The sequence below is a fragment of the Daphnia magna genome, linkage group LG10 (assembly GCF_020631705.1).
Source record: "Daphnia magna isolate NIES linkage group LG10, ASM2063170v1.1, whole genome shotgun sequence".
In the NCBI taxonomy this organism is placed as follows: domain Eukaryota; kingdom Metazoa; phylum Arthropoda; class Branchiopoda; order Diplostraca; family Daphniidae; genus Daphnia; species Daphnia magna.
The window spans coordinates 4,393,392-4,412,397 of NC_059191.1; the positions used below are offsets into that span (position 1 = coordinate 4,393,392).

The window sequence follows — 19,006 nt, forward strand, 5'->3', positions numbered from 1 at the left end:
TAAAATATTTTTTCTCCAAAACAGCTGTTATTTTTCCTGGAAAATTAATGAAAGGTACTTGTTTACCTTTCCACCACACCCCCTCCCCGTATTACAACTGAAGAACAAAAAGCAGACATCCACTGTAATTGCTGTTTCTTTATCAGAAATGGTGAAATTTTGTAGTGTAGTCGGTTGCAAGAGTCTAAATGTTGGAGTCGGAATACGTTTCTTTCGTGTTGCAAAAGTGAATTTAAAAGCCTGTTCAGAGCAACAGCAGAAAACTAAAAAAGAAGGCTTTTATAGATAAAGCAACTGAAGAAAGGCAGTGGTGACATCGACAACAAATATGTTTGCTCCAAACATTTTCACTAAATAATATATCCTAATCTATAAAAATACAAAATATTTTGCTTTATCATTAGGCAAACCGGTGAACGAAGAAACAAACCCAGATTAGGTTCCTAGCCTAATAGGTAAAAGTTTGTCGGAAGACAGTAAGGCTAAAAGTTCATACAAAAGGTATGAAAGGCAATTGAAATTTGCCAACAGGTCATCATTGTCCACTACTAGTGACATACCTCCTACCACTTTGGATTGCGTATTAGGTGAAGAATCCAACAACACCATTCCCATCAGAACTGAAACTTGCGAACACTCAGCTGTTTTGGTAATTTTATATTTATTCAAAAATATACACAACAAATACGTCAAACTTTGCTTTTCACTAGGAGTGCAATTGCGACAAGTTGGTGCTTCTAACAATAATACACCAACTTGAAGTAAAATTGAAAAGTGCCCTGCAAGAGGTAGCTGAAAAGACATCAATAATTAATACAAGGACGGAGGAAAGAAACAATGCGATACACCAATTGCTGAGAACGCAGAGACCCAACCACTTTCCACGTACTTGATAGCATCATGCATGGTCTTGATTGCATTAAGTTGCATTTTAGTATCCCTGCTCCGTCTTGCAATTAAATACATTTAAAGCTCATGCTCTCTTATAGGTGGTAAAAACTTTTCAATAACACTGATAGTTTTCTGCCACATTTCGTTTGGCAGTACGTAGGGACAGTCTACATTGCATTTGCACCGTTTTTCTAAGTAAATTTCTTTTTCATTATGAATAAGTCCTTTAGCATAATCAGATAACTTAAAAAGACTAATTGTGTCAAATAACTCATTACCGACATACAAACTACACTACTCACATTAACAACATTAAAAACAAAAACAGTTTGACACTACAGTCACTAGTCACAGTCAATCACTTTACGTATGCTACGGTACATTGTAAAAAAGTTCCTTTCATTAATTTTCTAGGAAAAATAACAGCTTTTTTGGAGATAAAATATTTTGTATTATATCAGAACATAGGTAAAGTACACGATTCCAAAACATTATGTGACAAAACTAACTACAACTTAATTAAATATATTATTTTTCATTTCCTCCTATAAGGTCCGAGAGGAAAAATACCCAAGGTAGGAATGCAGACTTGGCAACTCAGCATCCCATCTTGGTCTATACCGATGCAAATTTGATTGAAATGATGAAATGTAATTATGAAAATATTAATTAGTGGACACAAATCTTTTCAAAGAGGTGATTTTCTTCACTTACTGGAATTCTTTAACTAAAAGTTAAGGATTCTAAGATACTTTAAATTAAAAAATACAAGGAAACCCGGTTTTTGCTTAATCTTGTATTTAGGTTTTCGAAGCAGTAGCAGTAGCGAGCGCTAGATGGTGTCGTCGTAACCCTTGTTTTTCCTCTGATTAGTTGTTGCCAAAGTCAAAGAACTCTGGTTGGGTCACGCTGAGAGGAATCCCTATACCGCGTTTCGTTGGTCTGAATGTCTAAAATTTCGACGAATCACAAACATGTTTCCTGATTGGTGCACTTATCACACACCCACTGGAGGCTCTGACTGCTATTTCCGAAATTAGACATAACGACAGACGATTCCCCCCTTGTCGTGAACCAACCAGGGTTCCATGACTGCTAGAAAGTCTGTACTGGTATAGACGATTTCGGTGCTTCGTCCTGCGTCACGTTTGTTTAGATGATTTGGAGTAATTTGGATTTCCATAGGAATGAGACTAGGACGTCTCTGATTTGGAGTTGTTTTTCTTTGTCTAGTAACATATTCTGATCCAAGAGAGTGTTGATTTCTCAGGTAATTTGATTTTGCATGAAGTATTGTTTGATTGATGCATGTAGATTATGGTAGAATTTGCATGTAAAGAGAGCATGCCTTGTATCTTCCAATTCAGGGCATCCATGTCCCAGAGAGGAGAGACGTCCATGTCTAGTTTGCTGAGGAAACTGTTGATTTTATTGTGGCCTGATCTGAGTCTGTGGAGGGCAATGCAGACAGATCTGATGGGATGGTGATGCCACTCAAAGACACCAGGCCTGACTCTTGAGCTAAGACAAGGTTTACCAGAGTTTTTTAGCTTTATTAGTCTGATCTATCTGGTTCTCCATTGCTTCCTTTTTGGCATTGGGAAGTAAGATGTTTTATGAGGTGCAATGGACCAGGGTCGAGGAATTTTTCTTTGAGCAAAGTAGTCAGGGTGTGCTTTGAAGAGGTTAGGTTCAAGAGCGGTGAATTCGCTGAGCATTGGATAGATGTTCAGGATGCTTCTGGGAGGCCATTCTTTGGGGTAGTTGATGTGGTGATAGGCCGGCTGACATGTCGAGATTTTCGGATTTTTGCTCAGCTGTAATAAGTAGCGCGCCGTTAACCATTGGCATCTTCTTTTAAATGGCTAAAGGCCTAGCTCCACGTATAGAATTTCTACCGATGTTGATTTGAAAGCCCCGAGGATCATCCTGAGGAACCCATGGCAGACAATGTCGATTTTCGCAATGTTTGTTGAGCACGTTCCTCCATAAGCGATGGCGCCGTAGTCCACTTTACTGCGAACTACACTTTTGAATAGTGTCGTTAGCGTGTTGATGTTAGGTCTAAACTTTTGGTTGGTTAGCAGACTGATGATATTCCTTTTTTTTAGTCAGCTAGATATGACTATGTCAACGTGGGCAGACCAAGTTGGTTTTTGGTCAAATGTGAGGCCAAGGAATTTAGTCGTCTTGACGTTGGGGATGCGGTTACCATGAATGAACAGTAGGAGCAGGGCGATGATTTGCGGGCGCGTGAAAAAGTCAGTAATGCTGATTTATCAGCTTGAAATTCTAGTCCTTATTGGCCACCCCATCTATAAAGCTTGTTAAGATAGGGCTGTAGAAGGTTTTCCACGTCGGCAGCGTTTTTGGTATGGGCGTAGACTGCTACGTCGTCCGAATACTGAAGAGTGTAGGCGCCAGGTGGAGGGGGAGGCAAGTCGCTCATCATCACATTGAATAGAAGTGGGCTAAGTACTGCTCCCTGAGGCACTCCTCTGGTGACAGGGTGGGCTTCTGACAGGTGATCTCCTATTCTTATTCGGGCTGTCCTTCCGGTGAGGAAAGATTTGGTCCATTTAAGGATACTGCCGTTAACGCCGAAAAAGGCTAATTTTTAGAGGACGCAGTCGTGTTGAGTGCGGTCGAACGCTTTCACAATGTCGAGAAAGATGGCAGTTGTAGGGCTTCCTTTGCTGAAGCCTATTTTGGTATGGTTTTCCAGAGCCACTATGTGGTCTATGGTACTCCTGCCGGGGCGAAAGCCTGCTTGGGTTGGTTGAAGTAGGTGATTCCATTCAAGAAACCAGCTAAGTCAATTTTTAATGATCCGTTCCATCATTTTCCCTAGGCAGGAAGTGAGGGAGATAGGGCGGTATGAGGAAGCGTGTTTTCACGGTTTGTTAGGTTTTGGTACGGGTATCACCACCGACTCTTTCCATTCGGGTGGTATAACTCCTTGGATCAGTAGGGCATTGAACATGCGGCGCATATGTTCCCGATTATCTTTCTTAAGGTTAGTAAGCATTTTATTGTGCGTAAGGCCTAGACCTTTGGCGTTGCTGTTTAGGCGTTTAACACCTTCGTCGACTTCACTTGGAGTAATGGGTAAATTGAGGGAATTTGGCCGATTGCAGGTAATAGATTTGTATATTTGTTCCTCCATGTATTTATTTTGTACAGGGCGGGAGCATGGGTTGTCAAAGAGGGTGTCTAGGAAGATGATTACCTTTTCTTAGGGGCAGGTGGGTTTGGTTTGCCAGCTTGAGACAGGAGATAGATGTTAGCCGCCGAAGGATAGGTAGTCCCATTACTCATGGCTTTCGTGAAAGTTCATAGGGTTTTACAGCCTATTTTTGAGTCTAGATTGGATACAAATATTTCCTAAGATTTTCTTTTTTCTTGGATAATGGTTTTTCTTTTCGTGGTTTCGGCTCTACGCAACGTAGTTTTTTTCTCTTCTGAGAAAGGATCCGATCTCCAGTGCGAGAGTGCTTGACGTGTAGCTTTCACCTCTGCTTTACAGGCATAATTCAATCAAGGCTTGATGGGTTCTGGTGATGTACGGTGAGATGGTAGGATCATTAAAAAAAGGGTGTGGCTAGCCCCGATCATTGCATTATTGAATTGATCGTACATCTGTAGGGGTAGTTGACACTTCGTATTTTTTTCGGTGGCAAGCGTTTTGTTGATTAGTGCGTTCCATTTTTGCCATTTAGAGTCCTGAAATTTCCATCTGGGTGGACCTATGGCGGATTGTTTTAGTGGGATTTTGGTTTTCACGATTACAGGTAAATGATCACTGCCGAGGAAGGGTCCTAGGATGGCTGTTGAGTCGTTAGCTATTCGGGTTGTGGCGATGGTGAGGTATTATGTAGATGTGCGTCCAGTGGAGGGGCTAATGTATGTTGCTAGTTGGGGTGGTGTTATAAGGGATATTCGGGATCTCAAGTAGCGCACTATATAAGGATTTTCCGTTTTTGTTGTTTTTTTGGTTTGAGCTCCCTAGCTCGTGGTGAAGTCAACCCCGATGATAAAGTGGTTTTCAGTAGAGCTGAGTTGGATGAGTTCTTCTTTTGTGCAGTTTCCTTTAGGACAATATACGGAGAAAATGTCTATGCTTCCGTATTTAGTGTTGTGGATAGTGACGCCAATGGCTTCAATGTTTGATGTGATCTTTGAAGCGATCTCAGTGTAGGGAATAGCACGGTGGACAAGGATGGCTACTCCGCCACCTCGTCTGTCTGTGCGGTTCTTGTTGATTAAGTGATAGGTGCGAGATTTAACAGAAAATTTATTGTTCCATAGCGTTTCGCAGAGTAAGACTATGGACGGGTTATTTTAACTTAAAAAATTGCGGAATTCTTCTAAGCGGGACTAAGTTAAGCCCCGCGCGTTCCATTGAATGAATTTTAGTTCCAAGATTTATTTTTATTTCCTGGCCGATGGTCCTTTTTGCGAGTACCATCATGGCGCGACGCAGGTGTATCCATGTAGTCCATCCTTGAGTGTATCTGCGATTGCAAATGGGCGTTTTTTTTGCTGTGGCTAGAGATAAGGGATTCAGAGTCCAAGCTAGATATGTTTTCGGTGTCAGATTTGGGGCCTGGGAGACGAGTGAGAAGAAGCCGTTCTAGTCGGTCAAATCGGTTAGCGAATTTTTCCTCGAAGGTGTCTATTCTTTTGTCTGCTCTAGTGGTCTCTGTGGTGACATGATCCAATTTCGTCTGTAATGAGAGTATAGTTGTATTTTTGAGAACATTGAGTTGATCTGTTAGTTGATTTATGGATTGTTTTAGGCTTTCAACTTCTGAGGGAGTAGGCTGGTGAGCGGTGGTTGCTGTATTCCTGCTGACGGCCACGCTGTAAGAAAGACCAATTCTAGTCCGCACATCTGAGACGGAAAAATCGTTGTCAGTGGTATATTAAATTAAGGTGATCATCTCGGTGTAGTTGGGACACTCTTTAGAGTCAGAGGTATGGTTATCTCTATGGCAATTCACGCATTTTTCTGTACAGGATGCAGAGGATTGATGATTATGCCCGCATACCTTGCAGCCTTGATTTTTGCTGTTGCAACGGTTCTTGGTATGTCCTAGTCTCCAGCGCTTGGAGCACTTGAAGGGGCTCGGGTAGTAAGTATGGACCTTAAAGCTCAGTGCCACTAGCGGGACTCTTGTTGGGAGGGAGTCTTTGAAAGCGAGAGCTATTGTTTCAGAAGGTACCATTGCATCACCCGTTGTTTTGTTGAATCTCTAGACTTTTATGACTCCTTGGGGGCTAAGGAGATCAAGTAAGTCTGCTCCAGATTCAGATACGGGAACTCTGTTTACGATTCCTTTGCGGCCGGTCATAGAGTTCGGGAGTGCCGCTGTAACAGAGTGATTACCGATTCTGGAGATTTTTAAGAGAGCTTCCTGTTGTGCTATGCCAACTGGGTATACGAAGATATCCCCTCCACGTGGGGAGTCTGATCTTCTTGGGTTGCCAATCATCTTGACGATTTCGTTGCTGCGTGCTTTTAGTTCTGCCATATCCATTTGACGAAAATTTGCTTTCCGTCTGCCAGCTTGATAATTACAGGAGGGAGGTTATTCGAAGTATTTTTACCGTTTTGGTTCCCAATTGTCGGCCATTCTTCGTCACTGTAAAATGGTAGGCTGCGTTTTGGAGGAGGAGGGTGGTGGTTCATCTTACAGCAGTCCGCGTGGTACTTTCGAGTGTGCGGGAGTGAGTTGCCTAGCCCGGAGCACCTGGAAGAGAATATCGTTCGTTTAGGCAACCATTGGCCGTAATTGGAGTGTGGGGGAGTAACTGAGCAAAATATTTATTTTTTATTTTATTTTATTTTATTTTATTTACTTTTTTATTTTTTATTTTGTTTCGTTTTTTTTTTCTTTTTTCTACTTCACTAAACACTTTCTCGATAGGTTTCTCCGACGCTTTGGTAGGAGTGTGGGAGCGGTTTTTTACTTTTCTTTTGTCACTGTTCACTAGGGCGCCAAGTAGGAGAGACACGGACACAACCGGTTAGTTCCAAGGATCATAGCGAACTCCCAGGAATGTAGCTATGACCGTGAGTTAAGACTGTTGTTGGTAAAGCCTACTAAATAGTTAGGGCCTGTACAATACATTCTCGCATGATCTGGCAAAACCAGAGTCATAGAACCCTGGTTGGTTCACGACATGGAGGGAATCGTTTGTCGTTGTGTCTTATTTCGGAAATAGCTGTCAGAGCCTCCAGCGAGTGTGTGATGAATGCAATAATCAGGGAAACGTGTTTGAAAACTTCAACAGCCAATTACAACATGACAAAGGAAACGAACGGAGCAGACGACACCAGAAAAATTGAAGCTCGAAAAGAAACACTGACAATGGTCGTTGAATAACTCAGTTTCTCTCGATAGATGACTCTGATTCTAGTTTCCACCACTGTGCTCCGCCCCAAAACCGTAGAAATTTTAAACATACAGACCAACGAAACGCGGCATAGGGTTTCCTCTTACCGTGAACCAACCAGGGCTCTATGACTCTGGCTCAGCTAGCTGTAGGGCTCGGCCCCGGTTCTCGAAAACCCGGGTTACCCTCGGATCGTCGCCAAAAATAGTCGCCCATGGGCGATCCGGATAGTCTATTTGCCAAAATGGGTAGGCTGGGCGGATTTGATGGGCAAACCGGTTATACCCACCACCATCTTGGAAAATTGCGGCTTGCAAAGCGCCAAGTTAAATTAAAAGGGAGAATAGCAAAAAAAAGTTTTTGTGGTGGAAATTCAAGGCGCGTGACTTGATTTCAGGGAAATACCCAGGCAATCGGGTAGGAAATCGGGGCTTACCGGGTAATGGAAACGGTTTTCGAAATTGTGGTACCCACATGAAAACCGGGTAGGTAGTGGGCACACAGTCTCAAGAACCGTTACCCACATGATCCAATTTTTTTGCCAAGAAGACCTACCCATTCGCCCAAATACCTACCCATTGGACACGGGGCCGAGCCCTAGCTAGCTGAGCCAGCCAAAACAGTGGAGCCAGCTCATCTAGATGAGCCAAGGAGGGGTCTTTTTCACATGGGTAAGCCCGTAACAACTAGTGACATTTGTGTCACATTAAAGAACTGATTTGTTTAAACCAGTGCATTTGATCATAGCCCACTAGATGTAATAGTTAAAGCCTGAGCTCTAGAACTGTAAAAATGACTCACCCCTCCGGCGATGGGCGGAGCTTAATCTCGAATGGACACTAGCACCACCACCAAAGATTCTTTGAACTTCGTTGAGCAATGGTCAACAAAACAGTCAGTTGTCGGAGTTCTCGCCAAACCACGGCAGCAGATAGATGTGTTCTTTCTTTCCTGTGCCTAGTTAGTTTCGACAGTGCCCCGTATATTCTGGCGCGAACCCGAATACATCCCTCCCTCTAAGACACGGATAATTGGTATCTCACCCTTACCCCCCAGACCAATACCTTGAAAATGTTCAACAGAGTATCTAACCCTGACAACAGCCCCCCAAACAAAAGACCTTACGTGGGACGCCCGCGGGCCTTTAATGATCTAGGTGTGCCTACCTTACCTTCTAGCCCTCCTCCCGCCACTACCCCTATCATCATTAAATATACTGATGGCCTACCTAACTTGAAACTCATGAAAATCGCTGAACGCGATTCTTTTCTCCTCGCCATGAAAGATCTAATCGGCGTAGTAAAAGATTCCGAAGTGATGCACGGTGGTGACCTTTGCGTTTTCCCATCAGCATTGGAACAACAAGCAACTCTTTTGAAAACCACAGTCATAACTGGCAGAAATATATCTTGCTCTTTCCCTTAAAGTTCCACCACTCTTAAAGGCGTGATCTTTGGAGTTCCCGTTTCGGACTATGAAGAGAATATCTTAGAGGCCCTCGTCGATCAAAATGTCGTAAGTGTCAAAAGACTACCCTTTAAAGGCCAACCCGACGTGCCGTCCGAAACAATCTTGCTTAGTTTTAAACTGGTGGCCGTGTTGCCCTGCTAATAAAAAAATTCGATCTTGTTTTCAGTTAAACCCACCGTAGACCCCAACACCTTAGAAGTTATAGCTGCTGAGATCTCTACGGATTCCGGAATTATGGACTGTATTTCTGTTTACTGCCCTAGAGGCGACGAAGTCCAAAACCTTTCATCATAGCTGGTGACTTAAACGCACATCATAGCTAATGGGAAGCCAATACTACAGAAAAACTCTCCGGAAAATCCATCTATTCCATCCTGACAGATCACCCTGACGCTACACTCATCACACCCTTAGATCTGGGCACAAAAATTAATCCCTCATCCAGAAAACCATCTACAATTGACCTTATAATTACATCCTCAGTCTTTGCATTGAACGCCAACATTAGCATCGGTCCCTATACTGGTAGTGACCATCTACCCATATCTACAACTCTAAACGCCGAACCTACCCGCCTTTCCCACAAGCCTCCTTCCTGGATATTTAATAAACCTAATTGGCCCCACTGGAATACAGAATTAGAAGTATATCTCAACTCAAAATCCTTCAAAGAGCTGACCAGACCGGAACAGGTCTTCGACACTTTCATGGAAGCTATTCTAACGGTGAGCAACAACAACTTCCGCAAAACCAACCCCAACTCTCAACTCCCAAAAGAACCCCGTCAGCCATGGTGAAACAACGAGTGCCAAGTGGTTGTATCTAGGGCCAAGAGAGCGGAACAAGAATGGAGACATTCACCATTATCCCCCGAATTGAGAACAGCTTGGAAAACGGCATCAGCCATTAAAAAAGAGAACTATCATTAGCGCTAAAAAACAAACCTGTGAATCTTTTATTAACACCTTGAATACCCAGGACGACCAAAGCTCGGTATTGGCTTTTATGAAAGCTATGATTGGTCGAGGCAATAGTAGCATCTCGGCTACCCCGTCTATCACCAAACAAAACGGCGAAAAATAGTCTCACTAAACTAGAGCGCCGATTCTTTGCTTGACTTTTTCTCCGCAACGCCCGATCAACCAACTCTCTAATCGCAAGAAGACGCCTTCCTGGAGCCTATCATCCTCGCCCAAATCTCTAACCAGCAACCCAACGAATTATATCTCGCGTTTACCTCAAATGAATTGGAACTGACATGCAATAAAACCAAAAGAAATGCGACCGGGGTGGATGAAATACTTAACAAAATGATAGCCAACCTCTCCCCTAACAATAAGGAAAACGTCCTTCATCTATTCAACTCGCTTTACATACACGGCGTAGTTCTTGAATTATGGAAAATGGCGATCGTCATACCAATATTAAAACCAGGTAAACTCCGGATGAAGTAAATTCCTACAGGCCTATCAGCTTGACGTCATGTCTTGGAATTTTTTTTGAAAGAATTGTCACCAACAACCAAAGCTGGTTCAATGAACAAAAAAACATATTGGTCCCAGAGCAAGCTGGGTTTAGGAAAAATCGCAGCCCCATAGATTGTTGATGTTGACTGTTATCTACACAACGCCATCTACCCGTCATGTCTCAATGCAAACCTACGCAGACGACAGTATTACGTTCTGTTTAGGCACTTGTCAATCTCATAACGTTTTCTCTGTTCTTTATTACGTCTCTCGTACGTCCAAGCTTTGTTCTCTTGAGTCCTACTTCTTCATCGTTTGATACTGAAAGACGTGTGCTATTTCGTTCATCCTAATCTGGTAATACAATCTTATATTCAAGCTATATATTGTTCATATGTGTCAATCAGAAATTAACAGGTTATGGGCCCAGAGTTAAATAAGTTTTTCCGACATGTCTGACTCCAAATCCAAACTAAGTCACATAGAGCAATTTAACGGCACTAACTTCCAGCTGTGGAAGTATAATTGCTGGCTAATTCTTGAACAAAACGATTTGCTAGACATAGTAGAGGTAATTTCACTGAGAAACATATTATCACTTGTTAATCAGATCGTTAACCCACTTTGTTCTATTGTAATCTTAACAGGGAAAGTCAAAGGAACCTGAACCTCATGCAGTATCTGGCTCGATCACTAACTCCAAAGAGATCAAAAAGTGGAAAAAGCAAGATACAGATGCCAGGGTGATTCTCATGACAACTATATCTCCCAAAGAGCAACAAGCGTTTGTGAATTGCAAAACCGCCAACTCAATCTGGGTCAAACTAGCTGCCCAATATCTACAGAATGCTTCAGCAAGCACCCATGTACTACAAGCAAGATTTTTTCATTACCAATTTCTAAAAGGACATAGCATGATGTCTCACATTACCGCTATTGAAGGACTCGCTCAACAACTTGAAGATTTAGGTAGTCCTATGTCCCAGTCACAGATCATGACCAAGATTGTCTCGACTCTGCCAACTGCATTCAGAAACTTTATGACGGTGTGGGACAATCTTCCTGAAATGGAAAAGACAATGCCTCAGCTCATCACGAAATTAATGAACGAACAGCATAGAAACGTTTGTACATCCCCATCAAGCAGCAAGATCGCACCAGTCAATACTGATATAGAAGCTTTCGCTGCCAAATCAGAATCAAATAGACCCACCAACAGCTGGGGAAGACGAGCTTTGGAATCAGGAAGACCTTTCCAGAGTAGAGAAAAGCGAACTGTTGTCAACCCAGACAGAAAGAGACCACGAGAAGAATGTGATTTTTGTGGAAAATTCAATCACTCTGAGTTAACATGCACCAGACGAATCAACGCTGAGGCCGGACATCCGGATGAAAAGTGCACCTATTGTAGAAACTACGATCACTCAGCAGCTGTATGTTCAAAACGCATTCGGGATGAAAGGAACGAATCTAAAACAGCGCCTCGAACAGTGAAATTTGCTAGGACCGACAAAGATGGAGAGAAAGATGGAGTAGCCTTCATTGCTTTTGGGGCAAGTCAAATACCCATGAATGAAAATCTTTGGTATGCAGATTCCGGGGCGACTCACCATTTGTGTAACAGCAAGTCTTGCATGCAGAACTACACTCACGCATCAACCTCGCGGAGCGTGACAGGAATCGGTGGTGTCCAACTGAATGTCCATGGACAAGGGGACGTCCACGTCATTACGAAGATCAATGGGACTCCATACAATGCTGTACTTCACAACGTCCTACACGTACCAGGACTCGGCACCAATCTACTCTCCATACCATCCACCACTGAGCGTGGAATTGACGTCCATTTTACCGGGCAATCTGTTTCATTCACGAAAAACGGAACAATTATCATGGCAGGAAGTCGGGTTGGAAAAGACCTGTATGAGTTAGATATCTCAACAGCCGATTCATCCCAAAACGATGCAATTGTATGCAGCGCCGTCGCGAACAGACAGCCCATCTCGATATGGCACCAACGTCTATCTCATACCTGTTACAAGACGATAATCAAGATGGTGTCCAACGGCCTGGTCGACGGAATAGAACTAAAGGACAATTCTACACCATCTAGCATCTGCCCAGGCTGCGCGTTTGGTAAAATGCATCGCCTACCATTCGAATCTGGCCGTCGCAGAGCTACCAAAGTTGGAGAGATCATCCACTCCGACGTCTGTGGACCAATGGAGCCACCATCACCAGGCGGAGCGAGATACTACGTCTCATTTAAAGACGACCTCAGTGGGTATCGTGTAATATATTTCTTGCAGTTAAAATCTGAAGTATTTGATCGATTCAAACTTTTCGTATGTAAAATCGAAAGTGAAACTAACCAATCAGTTCGCACTCTGCGCTCCGATGGGGGTGGTGAATTCATCAGTAAAGAATTCAATGAATGGCTTACAGAAAAATCAATCCGCCACGAAATTAGTGCTGCACACACTCCTCAACACAATGGCGTTTCAGAACGAGACCATCGTATAATTGGAGAAGCGGAGCGGAGCTCGATGCACATGAACAACATTCCACTCGAATTGTGGGCGGAATCGTACAACTGCGCCAACTACACCCTCAACCGCACCTTATCGAGCAGTGCATCAGCCACTCCATTTGAACTCTGGTTTGGACGCAAACCAAATCTCAGCCACTTGCGCATATTTGGGTGCGAGGCCTACATGCACGTGCCAGATTGTGATCGCCACAAGTTAGAGCCGAAGAGCATCAAATGTCTATTCGTCGGATATTGTGAAACTACCAAAGCATATCGCTTATGGGACCCTGTTGATCGCAGACTGAAAATAAGCCGTGACGTCATCTTCAACGAGTCGCCAGCCCATGATGTATCAACTCATCACGACTCTCTCAAATCTTCTCATCCAGCTGACGAATATCTCAATCCCAGCGACCAAATCACAGCGACTGGACCACGCCACTCCAGCAGAACGCCACAACCAAAGAAACTTTGGGCAGAATTTGCATCTAAGGTTAAACCCGATCTGACAACTCCCACCATCGAGCCTTCTTCATTCAAACTGGCTATGGCTAGTCCCGATTCCGACAAATGGAAAATAGCTATGGACGAGGAATACCAATCCCTCATGGATAATCACACCTGGTCTTTGGTACCCCTCCCTCATGGGCGATCAGCAATTGGATGTCGATGGACGTATAAGCTGAAACATGGTTCTGATGGGACCATCCAACGCTACAAGGCCAGATTCGTAGCGAAGGGATATAGTCAGCGACCCGGCTTAGACTTCACAGAGACATACGCCCCTGTAGTCAAACTCGATTCTCTCCGAGCAATTTTATCCATCGCTGCAAACCGTGACCTAGACATGATACAACTAGACGTAAAGACGGCCTTTCTTTACGGAGAAGTCGCGGAAGAACTGTACATCAGTCAACCAGAGGGATTCATCGTAGATGGTCAGGAGTCACTCGTCTGCCGTCTCCACAAAGGACTCTACGGCCTCAAGCAGTCGTCCCGACTGTGGAACTTAACTTTTGATTCTTTCCTTACTAGCTTTGGCTTCATCAGCAGCTCAGCGGATCCATGCGTATATTTTCGAGAAAACGCATCCGAGTTCACCATCTTTGCCCTCTGGGTAGACGATTGCCTCCTATGCAGTACCAGTTCATCGGTCAACACTGCTATACTATCCCATCTAACATCCCACTTCTCTATGACTTTTGGGTCAGCAGATCTATTCATTGGCCTTCAAATCTCTCGAGACCGTGCTCAAAGAAAATTGCTCCTATCTCAACCTCAATACCTGCAGCGCATCATCGAGCGTTTCCATATGACCAATAGTAATCCTTTCAGCACTCCAGCAGATCCCAATGCTCGACTAGACTCCTCCATGTCTCCTTCTACCCCTGACGGAATCAAGGCCATGAACACCACTCCATACAGCGAGGCCATTGGATGTCTCACATATGCTGCCGTCTGCACCCGTCCAGACATTGCCTTTGCGGTTGGCCAGGCAGCCCGTTTCTGTCAGAATCCAGGCAAGGCCCACTGGTCTGCCGTTAAACGCATCTTATCGTATCTCGCAGGTACCACAACTCATGGTCTTCTCTTCTCCGGAAAGGGTCGCACCACCCTCGTCGGATACACAGACTCTGACTACGCCGGTGACAAAGATACTCGTCGCTCCACATCTGGTTTCATCTTTCTTCACTTTGGCGGTGCCATATCGTGGGGCAGTACCAGACAATCATGCACCGCTCTTTCCACCACAGAGGCGGAATATATTGCAGCTAGTAACGCCACCAAAGAAGCCATATGGGTCCAACGTCTCCTCTTACAAATCGGTCGTCTTCAGCCAGGCCCCGTCCGTCTTTTGTGTGACAATCAGAGCGCGATCAGTTTGGTACACAATCCCGCTCATCACCAACGCACGAAACACATAGACGTGAGATATCACTTCATCAGAGAGAAACAATCAGATGGCGTCATCGATGTAGTCTACATCCCAACCGACCATCAACTCGCCGATATATTCACGAAGCCAACTGCTACCCATCGTTTCAACTTTCTCCGAGACCGCATCGGCATGGCTTCCTCTGTCACCATTTAATTTATACGATATTTTTTCTTCTTTCTATTATCAATCCTTATTTCTTGATTACTCGGTTTGAGGGGGAGTGTTGATGTTGACTGTTATCTACACAACGCCATCTACCCGTCATGTCTCAATGCAAACCTACGCAGACGACAGTATTACGTTCTGTTTAGGCACTTGTCAATCTCATAACGTTATCTCTGTTCTTTATTACGTCTCTCGTACGTCCAAGCTTTGTTCTCTTGAGTCCTACTTCTTCATCGTTTGATACTGAAAGACGTGTGCTATTTCGTTCATCCTAATCTGGTAATACAATCTTATATTCAAGCTATATATTGTTCATATGTGTCAATCAGAAATTAACATAGATCACCTTGTCAAAATAGACCATGATATAAAGACAAGCTTGAAGGAAAAAAAGTCAACTGTCACAGTCTTCCTCGATATCAACAAAGCATACGAAACGGTCTGGACCCAAGGTCTGTTATATAAGCTCACTCGAATAGGAGTAAACGGAAACTGCCTAGGGTGGCTGTATAATTTCCTCCTCAATCGCTCAATATGCATAAGACTTGGTGGCCACACCACGGACCTTAGAATTATCCGTAATGGAGTACCACAGGGCGCAGTCATCAGCCCTCTACTCTTTAACTTAATGCTACATGACTTCCCACCCCCTCCTCCGCATGCAAATCTCCTTCTCTATGCAGACGATGTGACCATATACGCCCCGGTGACACGGCCTATAGAGGCAGAAATAGCACTCCAACCGTACTTAGATAAAGTAATGAAATGGGACCGCAAATGGAAATTTTAATTCTCGGCAACCAAGTCAGCGACTGTTACCTTTACCCGCTCAAATAACCAACCAGGGAACGAGCCTCTACTGTTTTTAAACGGTCACCGTATTTTAAAGGCGGCTAAATTAAAATTCCTCGGTGCATACTTCGACCCCAAACTTATCTGGAAAGAGCAAATCTCCCACGTTGTCAACAGCTGCATGAAAATCAAGAACGCTTTCTCAATTATTACTAGGGTAAAAGAGCGAATTGGGACAGCATTTGGGCAAACAGTCTTCCTTATGGAGAATGCGTGTAAAGCCGATCTGCTAATTTGGGACAAAAACCCTAATTCGTGGGACACTTTTTCTAATTTAAGACAATCATATTTTTTAAAACTAATTCATTCATTCGATTCAGTTTTTGCTTAAGACACCAAACGGGGTGCAATAGGAAAATATTGCGAAATAATTGATTTAAAAAACCAAAACAAAGAGCTGTCAAAACGAGACTTCGTCTGTACAGGCCTGTGTACTTGCAATCGAAACTCATGTCAACCACGAAATATTTATTTTTTATAAATTTATATCATACTGTTCTCTTTAAGTAGCCAATAGGCCATCATATCAAGGTTGAAAAACAAAAAAAATCAACATGCCTGGAATTTTAGAGAAAATAGCATAGAAATTGCCGCAAGTATGCCGTAATGTCCCAAGTTATGAACCGAAAAAAATCACCTAAAATTTACTATGTCCTAGCCAGTATCAAAGTAACCATGTTCCTAAAGTGTATCTTTACAAGGCGGTAAAGTGTGTTACTGCTGCAGGCCAACAATATTAATCTAATTGGTGATTGATCTTGATCTCTTTTTTCCATAAGCACCCATGACGCTAAATCTGGACAGCAGACTACGTAAATATGGATAAGTTGTACAAAAATTGTGTTCGTATGGCAGTGACACAGTGGTAGAGCATTAGTGTGTGAATTCTACAGTCGTTGGTTCAAATCTAAATAGTGATAGAATATTTTTGAGTATTTAAATTTTCAACTAACTTTTTATTAACCAAAAGGATTAGTTTTTTTTTGCCACACATTGTTACTTCACCAAAATCATTTAAAACTAAAATTGTTCCAAGTAATATTGACATCGCCGGGTTCGCTTAAAATCCCTTTATCAATCGGAAGAATTCATAACCAAAGCCAGCTAACAAATTCATCTAATCTGCAATTGCAGTTCTCATAATTTTTTTACATCAACGTCCATGACGCTAATTTGGGACAGCAAACTGTACACTAAATGGCTCGTCATTATTTTAAATTACGTTTGCTGATTATAAGCATCTTTTGCGTAGTCGTAAGGCGTTCGCTCGCAAACTCGTTGGTTGGAGGTTCAAAACTGCTTACGGACTATCGCTTAGTTCTTTTTCTTGATTCTAGAATTTTTTTTTCACATATTAAGAGATATTTTTTAATCATTAAAGACTCCCTAAACTGACACAATAACAGCAAGTGTTTGTGATAAATAGATCTGTTTCAGTTTCCTCTAGAATTTTATTGATTTTTTTACTAAAATCATGCGAGAAAAATTATTTAACTTGTGTTTGCAATTGTAATGTTTTTTACATAAGCTCCCATGACGCTAATTTGGGACAGCATACTGTACAAAAATGGCTAGTTATTATTTTAAGTTGTGTTTGCATACGGCAGTTGTGGTGCATTCGGCGTTAGATTGAAAACGCGTTGGTTGATGGTTCAAAACTGTTTAGGGACCATCTTTAAGGTTTTTTCTTCATTCTAGATTTTTAGCACATTTTTTAAAGATATATTTTCATCACCAGAGACTCCTCAAAATGACACAATAAAAGCAAGTGTTTGGGATAAATAGATTCGTTTCAGTTTCCTTTACAATATTATTGATTTTTTTACTAAAATCATGTGAACAAAATTATTTAACTTGTGGTGGCAATTCTAATGTTTTTTACATAAGCTCCCATGACGCTAATTTGGGGCAGTAGACCACATACTAAATGACATGTATACATGTTATAGTTTATTCATGTTTTTTGGCAACCGTGGCACAGTCGTAAAACGTTTGACTGCCAATTTGATGGTCGATGGTTCAACACTATTTAGATGCCAGTTACGAATTATATTTTCTATATTTTTTTTTAATCTTTTTTGTAAGGTATTTTTGAATCGTCAAATAACACTTAAATCAACACGAATTTTAATTTTTTTTTAGATTTATAGATTCGTTCCAGAATCTTTAACAGAACTGATAAATGTTTCACTTAAATTATGGGACAATACCCGTCTAACATGCGAAGGGAATTTTCATGTTTTTTACATTTGCCCTCGTGGCGCTAATTTGGGACAGCAGACTACATATTACATGACACGTTACATTTTTGCAACACGTTTCGTGAATGGTGGCTCAGTCGCAAACCGACGGAGTTGCAATCTAAAGTACGATGGTTCAAAACATATTCGGACCTTCTTATTTTTCATTTTTTCCTAAAATATGGCTTACATCATATTTTTGGAGATAATATTCAATCGTCTAACACACCTAAAACTAACGCAATATCAAAAAATATTGGGAGTAATAGATTCCTTATAGTTGCCTCTACAAGGTTGAGGAATTTGTCGAAAAAATTAATTTTTGGTATCGGCTTCTAGGTTCGAACCACGATTTTTACGAACAAGCGGCCAGTGCTTTACCTCTGAGCTACCCATCTCTTTTTAAAATTATGTGTATATTTAGACCATTTTTCAATGAAACCGCAAAATGCAGTCAAAAATATTGTTGTACGTGATATTATCGGACTTTAGAAGACGGACTGTTGCATAAAAAAGAAAACAATTAATGAAACATTTATGTTATTCAACCAATGCTAAGGTTTGAACCAGAACCTTTTCGTCTCAAGAGCCAAGCACTCATCCACAGTGCTAACCTAGTAGCCCTACAAAAAAAATATTTGTCATCCAATGCACTCCGAAAAGTGTGTCCTAAATTAGCGCGTTTGCTTAACACGCAATCATATGGGGCAAAGACTGGATAAAAAAAGTATTTTTAATAAATATTTTTACTTAAACATTAAGACTTATAAGTAAATTCCTATTACGCCGAGTTAAGGCCACATGGAAAACGTGAAAAAGGACGGAGATTTCAGAAAAATCTACAAATAAATATGTGTCCCGATAAGGGACAACATGTTCAAAAATGAATGTCGTTTACGTAGCTCATAAGACGAAAAAAATTACTAAATTGTCTTTAAAATTATGTCAAGTTTATTAGCTTTGAAGTTACGAAAAAAGGTAAAAGGATAAAGCTTTCAATTTTTTTAAGTTTCGAGGATGAAGCCAGATTTGAATCTAGGTCCCAAAAATATTG

General features: G+C 42.1%; 1 long non-coding RNA gene across 1 annotated transcript; it reads left to right on the forward strand.

Annotated features, from left to right (window-relative positions):
- Positions 1-10,476: 10,476 nt before the first annotated feature.
- Positions 10,477-10,943, forward strand: LOC123476887. Its single transcript, XR_006651920.1, has 3 exons — positions 10,477-10,583; positions 10,634-10,797; positions 10,874-10,943. It is a non-coding gene; the product is annotated as an uncharacterized LOC123476887 (long non-coding RNA).
- Positions 10,944-19,006: the final 8,063 nt, after the last annotated feature.